This window comes from Phoca vitulina, unplaced genomic scaffold (genome assembly GCF_004348235.1).
Source record: "Phoca vitulina isolate PV1807 unplaced genomic scaffold, GSC_HSeal_1.0 scaffold67, whole genome shotgun sequence".
In the NCBI taxonomy this organism is placed as follows: Eukaryota; Metazoa; Chordata; class Mammalia; order Carnivora; family Phocidae; genus Phoca; species Phoca vitulina.
The window spans coordinates 10112050-10125843 of record NW_022589770.1 but is presented as its reverse complement, the minus strand read 5'-3'; the positions used below and the strand labels follow the sequence as shown (position 1 = coordinate 10125843).

The 13794-nt window shown below is 35.4% G+C and overlaps 1 protein-coding gene and 1 pseudogene across 47 annotated transcripts in view; both read right to left on the bottom strand.

The window, feature by feature from the left end:
* Positions 1–13794, bottom strand: part of PTPRD (protein tyrosine phosphatase receptor type D) — a 2332398-nt gene that overhangs the window by 2063972 nt on the left and 254632 nt on the right. Inside the window, exon 1 of one of the 47 annotated variants that reach the window (XM_032392364.1) lies at positions 10159–10502. The exons of 45 other annotated variants lie outside the window; for them this stretch is intronic. The gene's annotated coding sequence lies outside the window, so the exon portion shown is untranslated. Of the gene's footprint in view, positions 1–3295; positions 3307–10158; positions 10503–13794 lie in introns of those variants that run through there. One more of the 47 variants, XM_032392359.1, reaches the window with a different exon arrangement.
* LOC116624505 lies at positions 232–364 on the bottom strand (annotated as a pseudogene).

Genomic DNA, 13794 nt, shown 5'->3' with positions numbered 1-13794 from the left:
ATCTTTTATGTCTGACAGTGTACAACTATATTAAATTTATTTTTTTAAGTTTTTTCCATTTTTTCCATTTTTTTAAAAAAGATTTTATTTATTTATTTGAGAGAGAGAGAGCGCGCACAAGCAGGGGGGAGGGGCAGAGGGAGAAGCAGGCTCCCCGCTGAGCAGGGAGCCTGATGCAGGACTTGACCCCAGGGTTCAATTTAAATTCAATTAATTATCACATAATGTATTATTGGAAACTATATTTAAGAAATTATACAAAAACTACAATATTAAACCTTAAAATCAATGATAGTATTTTAATTAGCAATAATCGCGCCTCGGATAAACCTCATTGGCTACCATAGTGCCACTGCGCAAAGCTCAATGATAGTATTTTAAAGAACAAAATAGTATTAACCTAAGATCAAAATGCTGAAATAAATATTTCAATGGATTTCAAAGAAGTCCATGAACAAAATTATGAAAAGACAAATTAGAAACAAAATCCGTTCCCTAGCTCTTAGTCAATGTCATCCAAAACAAGAACTTGTGCTTCTTGAATGCAAAATATGTCTATTGACCTTGTTCTCCCCAGGATTTAACACAATACCTGGCTCATTGTGAGGACTAAATTTGTGTTTTAAATGCATTCATGAATCAATCAGTTGTCTGATTCAGAATGTCTAAGAATAGCAGAACAGTGTATAAAATACCTGGAAAACAAACTAAAGACTGGAAAAATATAAAAATGTATATTAGAGTAATTTAACTAATATGGCATAGGCTACATATGCTATAGTTTTACAAGATTTGGTATTATTCTAAACTGCAAGTGATATTAGAATTCCAGAAAAATAAAATACATCTGAGTATGTAGGTTTAAAACAAATTCTATTATCTTTTTCCATTGTAAGCTCAGGGTCATAACATTAGAGTTGGAGAAATTATCTGAGAGCATCTTTTACCCCTGTGTGTAGACTGACTGGTGAGGAGGATGGTGGGAGTATCCTGCTTTCCTGTGCGTGGGTTACATTCACTGGAATCAATAGTAGAAAAGGAGGTACGGATGTGGATCTGAAAATGAGAGGTACTTGTAATTCCACAGAATGTGTGTTCCTACATAGTTCCTGCTCAACTCTGATCTTGAGTCTGTCCATCTGTCTGATTTGATTATCAATTTGTGTGAAATCTTGTTATGGTTATAATTTTATGTGCTGCACAATTGTGATGTTGTTCAGATAAAGCAAATGTTTAAATACTTATAATTGCCAGGTGGCCAAATCCTAGGCCATGGGGAAAAGATAATTCTCTCTCTCCTCACTATAACACATACCCACCCTACCAGTCTCCAACAATTTTTATTCTCAAGAGCCACATACCCACCACTATCACCCAGTTGATTTCCGCTTCTCTTCCTTGTTCCTGTCTCTTTTCAGGCTCCACTGCCTTTCACCAGGGCTAGTGAGACCAACACTGCTTTTCATGAGTACCTTTTGTTTTTCCTTTAGGCATGGTTTTTCAGTTTTTATGAGGCAATATTAAGATCTGAGTTTCTGGGGCGCCTGGGTGGCTCAGTCGGTTAAGCATTTGACTCTTGGTTTTGGCTCAGGTCATTATCTCTGGGTCGTGAGATCCAGCCCCGTGCTGGGCTCCAGGAGCAGCACTGAGTCTGTCTGAGATTTTCTCCTTCTCCCCTGCCCCGCCCCCCTTCATATACACTCTCTATAAAATAAAATAAAATAAAATAAATAAAATCTTAAAAAAAAAAAGATCTGAGCTTCTAACTAAATTTTCTAAAATCATCAATCACATATGCCTAAAACCCACTTTCTTAACTTGAATGTTGTTACCTAGTTTGTAAAGAGTACCATTTAATTTTAGGTAAAATGAATGTCAGAAAATAGTGTTTGGGGGTATAAAATAGAACTCTAATGACTTAAAATAGGGATGATGAATACATACTACAATTGCTAAACACTGTCCCATGCATGGCATTCATTACCACTCAGTCAAAATTCTTTCCCTCTGAACAAGGATATGGCCTCTGAATCCTTCTTAATAATATGCCCTTGATCACTTATATCATGTGGGATATAACTTGTTATCCTTGTATTAAAAATGTACCTTTAGCATATGCCATCAAAAAATAAAAAATAGCTTACCTCTTTCATTTGCATATCAAATGTGGTACATTAATTCTTCATTTTCAAAATCTTATTTTTTTCTAACAATGAGTGAAATGCAATCACAAATGTGAAAAAGTATAAATATACACATGTATATATTCATACAAATATGCGCGCACACACCCACACATTCATGCAGTCACATACATATATTTTCTAGCTCTAATTCCAGTCCCCAGGAATAAATCACCCCAGTTAACATTGTGGTCTACGTTTCCATCAGTTATTTCTTTCTTTCTTTCTTTTTTTTTTTTACAGAGAGAGATATATAGAGAGAGGGAACACAAGCAGGGGCAGAGGGAGAGGGAGAAGCAGGCTTCCCACGGAGCAGGGAGCCCGATGCGGGGCTTGATCCCAGCACCCCGGGATCATGACCGGAGCCGAAGGCAGACGCTTAATGGCTGAGGCACCCAGGCGCCCCTCCATCAGTTATTTCCGAATAAATAAATTACTAAATAGGAATACACACAAACACATATACACACACACATACATATGCCTCTCTGATGTACTGTAGATTTGTTTCCATGTCCCTAAATATTTTTAGAGTGTCATCAGAATGAGTCATTAATTGGAAGATTAATATATGATCGAATACGTGAAAAAGTGTAATTATGTTGTGGTAGGGGATATATGGGAAATCTGTGTACTTTCCACTCAGTTTTGCTATGAACCTAAACCTGCTCTAAAAATAACGTCTACTAAAAAATATTTTGTTTAAATAAGATGTTTTCATTTAGCAATATCTATTGAATGTAGGCTTAATTTTAAAATAATCATTTAGAAATGATAAGAACAAATAAACAAAAAAGAGTCATCTATGGTAGGCAGAAAAACTTCCCCCAAAGATGTCCACATTGTAATTCCCAGAACCTGTGAATATATTATGTTACATGGCAAAAGGGATTATAATTAAGTTTGTAGATGGAATTAAATTGCTAATCGGCTGAGCTTGAGATGGTGGAAATTATCCTGGATCATTCAGGTGAGCCCAGTGTAATCATAAGAGTTCTTCTAAATGAGACAGAGAGGCAGGAGAGTAAGAATCTGAGTGATATAATCTGACAACGAATCTACTGTCCATTGTCATTGCAGGCCTTAGAGATGGAAGGGAACATCTGGAATACAAGCAGCCTCTAGAAACTGGAAAAGACAAGGAAATGTATGTTCCCCTAGAGCTCCCAGAAAGAAATGCAGCCATGCTATGAACATTTATGTATGAGGTTTTATGGACATATGTGTTCAGTTCTCTTGAGTATATATATACCTAGGACTGAAATTGCTGGGTCATCTGGCCAGTCTGTATTTATCATTTAGAGAAACTGTCAAACTGTTTTCCAAAATGGATGCCCCATTTATATTCCTGTCAGCAATGTATGAGGATTCCAATTTTTCCACATCCTCAAGCATATTTACTATTATCTGTCTTTTCCGTCATAACCATATTTTAGTGGGCCTGTAGTGGTATCTCATTGCGGTTTTGATTTGCATTTCTCTAATGGCTAATGATGTGAGAACTTTTTATGTGCTTATTGTCCATTTGCATATCTTTGGAAAAATGTTTATTCAAATCCTTCACTCATTTCTAGTATCTTTTTAACATAGTTGATAAAAACAATTATTTTCTCTTTGAGGGGACTTTTAAAAAATTTAAATAGACATTTTTAGAGTAGTTTTAGGTTCACAAAAAAATTGAATGGAAGGTACAGAAATTTCCCATCTGCCCCCTACCAAAACACATGCATAGCCTCCACCATTATCAACATCCCTGACCAGAGATCACCAGAGTGGTACATTCATTACAACTGATGAAACTACACTGACACATCATTATCACTCAAAATCTATGGTTTACATTAAGACTGACTCTTGGTTGTACATTCAATGAGTTTGAACAAATGTATAGTGATATATATCCATCATTATAATAACATACAGAGTAGTTTCATTGCCCTAACCATCCTTTTTTGCTTAGCTTATCCATCCTTTCCTCCCTGCAGACCCTGGAAACCGCTGATCTTTTTTATTGTCTACATAATTTTGTCTTTTCCAAATGGCATATAGTTGGAATCATACAGTATGCAGTTTTTTTTCAGACTGGTTTCTTTCACTTAGGAATAAGTGCTTAAAGTTCCTCTATGTCTTTTCATGTCTTGATAGCTCATTTATTTTTAGCAATATACTATTCCATTTTCGGGGTGTACCATAGTTTATTTATCCATTCACCTCCTGAAGGGCATCTCAGTTACTTCCCAAGTTCAGTAAATTATGAATAAAGCTGCTATAAGCATCCATGTATGGATTTTATGTGGACAGATTTCAACTCCTTTGGGCAGATACTAAGGGACATGATTGCTACGTGATGGTATGGTTAAGAGCATGTTTAGTTTTGTAAGAAACTCCAAGCTGTCTTCCAAAGTGGATGTACCATTTTATATTCCCACCAGCAATGAATGAGAATTCCTGTTGCTCTACATCCTCATTAGCATTTGGTATTATCTGTATACTGGATTTTGGCCAATCTAATAAGTGTGTAGTGTTAACTCATTGTTTGAATTTGCATTTCCCTGGGAACATATGATGTACAGCATCTTTTCATATGCTTATTTGCCATCTGTATATCTTCTTTGGTGAAGTGTCTGTTAAGGATCTTGCCCATTTGTTAGTAGGGTTATTTGTTTTCTTACTGTTGAGTTTCAAGAGTTCTTTGTATGTTTTGAATAGGAGTCTGCAATGGACTGTATTTTTTGTGCCCCTCCAAATTCCTATGTTGAAATCTTAACCTCTAATGTGACGGCATTAGGAGGTGGAGCTTTTGGGAGGTGATTAGGTCATGAGAATGAAGCTCTTTTGAATGCTATTTGTGTCCCTGGCTCTCTTACTCTCTTTCTTCCATGTGAGGCTACAACCAGAAGTTGACAGTCTGAAATCTAGAAAAGGGTCCTCACCACACACCATATCTATCCATATCTTGATCTTAGACTTCCTAGCCTCCAGAACTCTGAGAAAAAATGTTTGTTATTTAAGCCACCTAATCCATGTTATTCTTTTATAGTAACCTGAACTAAGACACAGTCCTTTATCAGATGGGTCTTTTGCAAATATTTTCACACAGTTTGTGGCTTTTTATTCTTTTCACAGTATCTTTTGCAGAGCAGATATTTTTCAATTTTAATGAAGTCCAGCTTATCAATTTTTTTTCTCTCATGGAGGGGATACTATTTAGCATGTTTTTTTCCACTTATAGAGAACAAGCATGCATATCTTTAATATGATGAAGACTTGGAGAAAAAAGAAAATATATAGGATGGGGTTTGTATGTCACCAGAAGTTTATACTATAAGACTAGAAAATTTTTAGGATCAAGTTGCTGCAAAGCAAGTCAGCATCCAGATGATTTATCTTTCAAAAAACGAAAAGAGAAATATTAATGATGATTTTTAAGGCAGATGTATGGGTGTAACTAGCTTGTGGGGTGATACAAGTTAGCAAGCTATGGGGCAATACGGATTAAACAATACTTTATGAGTTAATAAGTAGATCTATTACATTAGGTGGTCAGAATAGAGTCCCCCCCCCAATATTTTATCATAAGGAGATGAACCTTGAAAGCCTTATCAGTTTGAAAATGTTCAGCAATTAATCAGCAAGGAATTGCCTTTTATAGTCAAATGCAGTCAAGGAGCTAAGAAGTAACATTCAGAACCAAGTCAATTTATCTTGGAAGTAGGCATTCTAAACAAGTTTGTTATCTAAAATACTGCCTTTATTTTACACTATATGTATTTTACATGATATTCTCTGGGATGGCTTGTTTGAACATGATTAAAATCAATGAATCATGTTTTATCCTGGCTCACTGCAGTGCCTTTCATACAATTGACAATAAACAATCTGTTTATCTCAGTGTCCAAATACACTTAGATGGAGATTAAGAGTCATACACAAAACCTTTCTAAAGAAGAGGGAATGGATTTGTTTAAAGAGAACCTCTTATTCATCCCTAAGAAAGGATATTGTGTGGAAGCCATGAAATGATTACAGGGTGCTAAATACCCATGTTGGATTTAATCATGGCCAGGAACCTTAGCTTTCAAATGTGCAGAGGCTTGGGTCAAAAGTCATTATTTATCCAAGAAATGATACTGGGAAATCAGTGGTTAGCATCTTCCAGATGTTTGAATTCTAACTTCTTTGTCAAGTAGAGGATTCTTAAAATTTTGTTTCACATTTGCACAAGGAAAATGTGTCTCATATTTTCCCTTGGTTTATTAATTTATTAAGATTTTTGGGGAATGAAAGTTTGAGGACCTAGGAAAATACAAATGGACACACAAAATAATAGACATGTTCACTTCCCAGATGGTACTTTGACAGTGAAGTTGATGGGTTGGAAATGCGGACCTGCATAGATGGGTTAGCAACTCTCTTTAGAAAATGCATCTTACTAGAAAGATTGAGTTTTTGGTCAATATTAGGTACCCATGTTAATTTTGGAGGCATTGATAGGTAAACCCAGTTTCATTAAGCCTCACTTTGAGAAGAGAATGTGGTGGAACGAGGACTGCATAAGGTGGGCTCTTATTTTATCAATCTGTGAGCTCTGCTTGTAGTTCCAAGGCAACCCAGTTTTATCTCATTGACCTTTGGCAGGCAGTCCATTTTCACCTCATTTTTGAGATTACTTGAATTGTGTTCACTGAATTTGTAAGCAAACACTGCACTAAAACCAAAACATACAAAATTATTTTAACATATTTAACTATCAGTAGCTTAGTATGATTATACAAACACTCCTGCTGATCTAGTTCTTGTTTCATAGCTGGAAGTACTTAACCCAGTATTACTTCATCACTTCAATTGGGCAGATTCTTATACTCAATAGTCTGTTTTGACCATTCTCATTCCTATTCTTCTTCCATCCTTTCTACCAAGTTTCATTTGACTAGGGCTGAATTAACATGATTTATTGCTATTCAAGTAGAAATTTTACATCACCTCTGTAGATAGAGCAGGTGAGGTCCTGCATTTAAAACAGACAATTGTCTTACATGTAAGGTTAAAGTAATGAAATATGGATCACAAGTAGTAGTAGCTATATATGTGTGAGTGTGTGGATTTATAATTCCAAGATCATATGTAATTGAATGTATTTCTTGTTCAAGCTTTTTGAGGCATTAGATGTAAATCTTTCTCACAATTTATTAATTTTTGGTTATACAATCATGACACTGTCTTATTTTTATTACTCTATTTTGTCACTATAATACTTATATTTAATGTGTTATCTAAATGACTTAAGATAAGTACAAAATTTACAAAATAGAATATAACCTGTTTTATCCAGGAAAATCTATATTAACTCTCATTTCTCTGCTTCTCTTACACAATATCCATAATACTGATCCTTAAATGCAGCAATATCTTAGGTAGCTTTTGTATCATGAAAGAAAGATTAAATTATATTCCACAGAGTTTATAGCTGAGTAAAATCCCCTCAAATTTGATAAGCCACACCAAGTGTGCATGTGAGGCAGAGTATCAACTTGTTTACCTAAATCCAAAATAATATAATCATCTTTGAAATAATCATTTTCAATGTGCTGAGCTATATTACTTTATATTTGAAATTCTCCCTTTAAAAATCTCCTTTTAAAACTCCCCCTTTAACACCTCTCCCTTAAAATCAGGGTTTTGGAGGCAGAGTTGTGGTCAGGTTAATTTGTTGACATAGCCCTGAAGTTTACACCAAAAACAGTATTTGTGAAAAAACTCATGGTAATAGTCCAATGATATTGAAGGAACCACTAATGGCAAAATCTAGTGCTTTTCTTTTCCTGCCATTTGATCATCCCAGAGCTTGTTTACTCCACTTCCTAAGAGTACTTCTCAGTCATCGATATTAATTGAATAAACATTTTGTTTGCATCATTATAATAACCACTATTTTAATTCTACCATCCTCTATCCTCAACAATACAACAAAATTTTACCACTCCCTTCAATCTCCCAAAAGGGGATTTAGAGAACATGGGGGATGAGTGGAAACGTCCAGAAGAAACATCCTAAAGTCATTAATAGAAAACTTCTTAAAGAATAAAAATAAGATTAAAGAGTCAAATAACCTTATGCTCCTTAAAAATCAAGACCTTACCTCTCACAAAATGAGAACAAGCTCTTTGAAATTAAAGTTAAGTGACAAACGTATGACAAAATATCATCTATAATATTAAATTCATTTATTTTAAACTCATGTTCAAAAAAGGAAATTTTATCATTTATTAGAAAACACTTTTTTGGTCATTTTTTCTATATTATATTGGCAAGTTACCCCTCAAAACATAACCAATTACTGTTAAAATTAAATAAACTATTAGAAACCCTTTAAGACTTTCTCAGGGATGAAATGAATAATTTATTTATTTATTGTTAAATATCTGAATCATAATAAAAAAGACATAAAGAATAATAAAGTGAATTTTCATGTACTTACAATTCAGCTTAAAAGTAGAACCTTAGCAATAAAATTGAAACCTGCTGTACTCTTGTTTCTAAACTACATCATGCTCTCACCTCCTCAAGTTCTTAGCTTCTTAATTAGTAATTTAATTCCTCTTATTTTCCTATATATATGTAATACTTCTAAACATTGTTTAGTTTGTTTTAGTTGTTTTAAAACTATATAGAGGCTAAGGGTAGGCTGCCCCCAAATGTGCCACTTTGGAATATTGATTATTTTAAATTAAAGTTACTTAAAAAAGAGTTCCAGAAAAACACTCTGACTCCTGCTTTGTCTCCAGAAAGTAGGAAATAAATCTCCCATGTGAAAAGTACCCTCCCTGTACCAGGTAATAAAGAGACATCACCAGAGATAAGGAATTCCAAGCTAAGGCTATATAAATAAACCTATTACTTCTACTATTTACTACCCCAGCCCAAATTCTCTTTAGAATTCCTTACTAATTGAAACTCCTGAACATAAGTTTTCTTTGTCCTGTCAATTCCTCACAGTTTTATGCCTTCTTTCTCTAAAAAGTATAAAAACTGTCTGCCTTGCTCAGTTTTGCGGATCTCAATTCCATTATTGGGTCTCTCTCTGTACATAATTAAATGTTGTTGTTATTGTTTTTTACTCTTATTAATCTGTCTCCTGCCAATTTAATTCTTTAGCCAGCTAGAAGAAACTTGAAGGTAGAGAAAAAATTTCCTTCCCCAAACTTATATATAAAGTAACATCCTATATTAATAATTGAACATTTTCTCAGCCTTAAGTTTATGAAAATCATCTGTGATGTATATTTGTACATATGAACCAATGTATATATTGTATACAAATATACATATATACAAATGTATATTTGTATATATGTATATGTAAATATTGATAGACATTTAAGCTGATAAGCATTTAGAATATCTCCATTTTTTGACGATTAAAGTGCTAATACACGTGTATGTACATTTTTATATGGGTATATGTCACAGTCAATCTAGTTTAGGGTAGAATTCTCCAAAGCTAGTTTAGGGTTGAATTCTCCATATTTCACGGATACTGTCTCTTGATCTCTTTATAACCTTTACAACCCAAGTCTATGGGTGTCTGGTGTTGACAAATGTGCACAGAATAGCTACATTCGATTCTACTGACTCTTAAGATCTAGTCAAAGAGGGGCGCCTGGGTGGCTCAGTCATTTAGTGTCTGCCTTCGGCTCAGGTCATGATCCCAGGGTCCTGGGATCGAGTCCCGCGTCAGGCTCCCTGCTCAGCAGGAAGCCTGCTTCTCCCTCTCCCACTCTCCCTGCTTGTGTTCCCTCCCTCGCTGTGTCTCTCTCTGTCAAATAAATAAATAAAATATTTAAAAAAAAAAGGTCTAGTCACAGATTTTTCTTAAATTCTTTGACTCTAAGCTATGAATTTACAAAAATATTGATTGCATTTCATTCAGCAATTGTTTTGTATCCACTTTGTATTGGGAAGGTGATTGAAATACCTTGTCTGTCACTCTGCTGGAAGGGATTATATGAAGTTGATGAATATGAGGCTGCAGCTAGTGTGACATTACACCTTCTTCTGTTAGCTCCATCTTCATAACATGTTTTACTGAGTGTGGGAAGGATATATAGTAATTCTGGAAGAGAGAAGGGAGGACATGGAAAGGATGTGTGCTGTGTGCTTTGTGTCTGTACTAGATGTCATGATTTTGGATGTGGTACCTTTCTCTGACCTTAACAGGTATCTTATCATTACTCGATAGGAGCATGGTTAGGTCAACTTAAAAAAAATTGTTCACTAGGGATGCCTGGGTGGCTCAGACGGCTAAGCGTCTGCTTTCAGCTCAGGTTGTCCTGGGATGGAGCCCCATGTCGGGCTCTCTGCTTATTGGGGAGTCTGCTTCCCTCTCTCACTCTCCCTCTGGCTCTCTCTCTCTCAAATAAATAAATAAAAATAAAATCTTTAAAAAATTTTGTTCACTAAATAGATGCACATTTTCTCATGGAAGACTTATTGAATATATTATTTCTCATAGTTAAATAATCTAGTCATCTTATAATTATATATTATTATATATTTATATTGTGGTAAATTGTTTTTTGGTAAAGTAGCCAAGGTCTTTTGGCAAAATAAAAATCTGCAAAATTTCATTTCCACTTTGGCATTTTCTAATCATCTGATTTGCGCTACTAAAGAACTTATGAGGGGAGCCTGGGTGGCTTAGTCGGTTAAGCGTCTGCCTTTGGCTCAGGTCATGATCCTGGGGTCCTGGGATCGAGCCCCAAATCAGGCTCTTTGCTCAGCCAGGAGTCTGCTTCTCCCTCCCCCTCTCCCTCTGTGATCTCTCTCGCTTTTACTCTCTCTCAAATAAATAAAATCTTAAAAAAAAAGAATTTATGAAGGAGAAATCTATATTTTCATATTTTCCGGCGTGTTTTGTAAAATTTAGTTCCGTGTGATGTTAGCCAAAAAACAAATCTAAAATCCTTTCTTGGTCATATAAATTTGGGAAATATTCAAAGTACTCAGACTTCTCAGGATCAATAATATGCTAATGTAAACTGTTATATTTTGGAGATATACCTGATCATGGGATGCTTTGTTAACAATAGAAAGCTCATAGGATGGGCGCCTGGGTGGCTCAGTCGGTTAGCGTCTGCCTTTGGCTCAGGGTCCCAGGGTCCTGGGCTTTAGACCCACGGCAGGCTCTCGGCTCAGCAGGGAGCCTGCTTCTCCCTCCCCCTCTGCCTGCCACTCGGCCTGCTTGTGCTCTCTTTCTGTCAAATAAATAAATAAAATCTAAAAAAAGAAAAAAAAAAGAAGAAAGAAATCTCATAGGACTGGTGTTCTATAGATCATTCTTTGGGAAATGCATATGTATTTCAACACTTAAATATAGAAGTTATAGAAAATGGAAGAAACACTCTATGATATGCCTACTTTAGCTAATACGCAAATCTGAGATATTAAAATACAGGTAAATATTGTCAATAGACAATCAAATGTTGTCTACTGACAAAATCTAAACTGGTACTAGAGATTACATTCAGGTGTGCCCTGGAAATGATGTGGACACTTCCAGGAAAAATATTACTATTACCTGCAAATATTCACATCTCAGATTATTAATTCATTTGATTTCTCTTTTTGATTTTTAAGAGGGGATCTTTAAAGAAAATAGAAAACTACTTTATTCCGTTTCAGATTTTATTTGTTGTTTGTTTGAACCAAGATTAGATCTACCTGGCCAGAGGCTAGTGTGGCTTCCTAAAAACTTATTAATGCATTTCAGAAATATCAGCAATAGGAAGTAAAGTGGCAGAGACAGTGCCTTTAAGAGATTGTTTGTCTCCCAGGAATTGTCTGTTTTATGCCAGGAATGCCAAAGATCAACCAGATGACTTAACCATAAAGAGGCCCAGAAGATTCCCTGCACAAAAATGTTTTTCACATGGGCTTGTCCCAGATACTCAAAATGCCATTTCAAAGTGTTAGTAACACTTGAGTAATTAGCAGTCCTTTAGAGATTTATGCTTTTATTTATTTTTATTTATTTTTATTTTTTAAAGATTTTATTTATTTATTTGACAGAGAGAGACACAGCGAGAGAGGGAACACAAGCAGGGGGAGTGAGAGAGGGAGAAGCAGGCTTCCCGTGGAGCAGGGAGCCCGATGCGGGGCTTGATCCCAGGACCCTGAGATCATGACCTGAGCCGAAGGCAGACGCTTAACGACTGAGTCACCCAGGCGCCCCGAGATTTATGCTTTTAAAAAGTTCACACCCATTTTATTCATTTGGTCATCACAACAAAACTCTAAAGGTACTTAATATTCCCATTTTATAGATGAGAAAAGGAGGCTCAGAAAGAATACACATAACTACTCTAACATATTCTAGCAGAGAAGGGCATATACCTTATTACCCTAAATCTTATTTTTCTCTAAATTCTGGGTAGTTTCTCTAAGATGATTATGTCCCAACTTTATACCTCATATACTCATAAAAATGAGAAGAAGATAGCAAGAGGGGAAGAATGAAGGGGGGGAAATCTGAGGGGGAGACGAACCGTGAGAGACGATGGACTCTGAGAAACAAACTGAGGGTTCTAGAGGGGAGGGGGGTGGGAGGATGGGTTAGCCTGGTGATGGGTATTGAGGAGGGCACATTCTGCATGGAGCACTGGGTGTTATGCACAAACAATGAATCATGGAACACTACATCAAAAACTGATGATGTAATGTATGGTGATTAAAATAACATAATTAAAAAAACTAATGATGTAATGTATGGTGATTAACATAAGAGAATAAAATAAAAAAACAAACAAAAAAGTATACAGGCACCACCAACACCTACATGTCACTCATTTATAAATCATATAAATATACTACTATAATATAATAGGGTTTACATCTTAAAAATACCGAAAACACCTCCAAAATTAAGAAAAAAGAGAGCTAACAAAGATTGAAACAGACATTCTGCATTTTCCTCTGACCGCTGCAGTAGATCCTCTTCTGTATCCCTGCACTATACACCAGGCACTTTTGAGAACACTGCTTTAAGGGGTTGTACACATTTGAGTTTTTGTGTTTGATTAGATTTAACTATCACAAAGCTAAATTTTGGGGAACTGTCTACCAGAAGTATCTTCAAGAGGATTCATTGTTTAATAAAAATTCAGTGTTACATAGAAAGAATTCTAGTGTCCAATGGCCTGATCTCAAACCTTACTCTAACTTGCTGTATGGCCCTGAGCCAATTATTTAGCCTCTTTACTCAGTTCCTGTAAAATGGATTAATTATTAATAATTAATGAGATTAATATCTACACCGTGGGTCTGTGAGGATTAAATCAGCTGATACACATGCAAAGTGCTTAAAGCAGAACTTGGCACATGTAAGTACTGCAAATATATTGGTCATTACTATCACATCATTATTACACTATTTTGTAACAGTAGGAATGAGGAAATTGTTTTTAAATAATTAAAAAAATACCTACTATGCACAAAGTGCTGACATAAGCACTGAATGTATACAAAGATAAAAAAGTAAGTTCCTTGACATTCAAATAACTGATAATCTCGAAGAGGTCCATGAGATCATTGAGGACTTTTCCATTAATAAGAG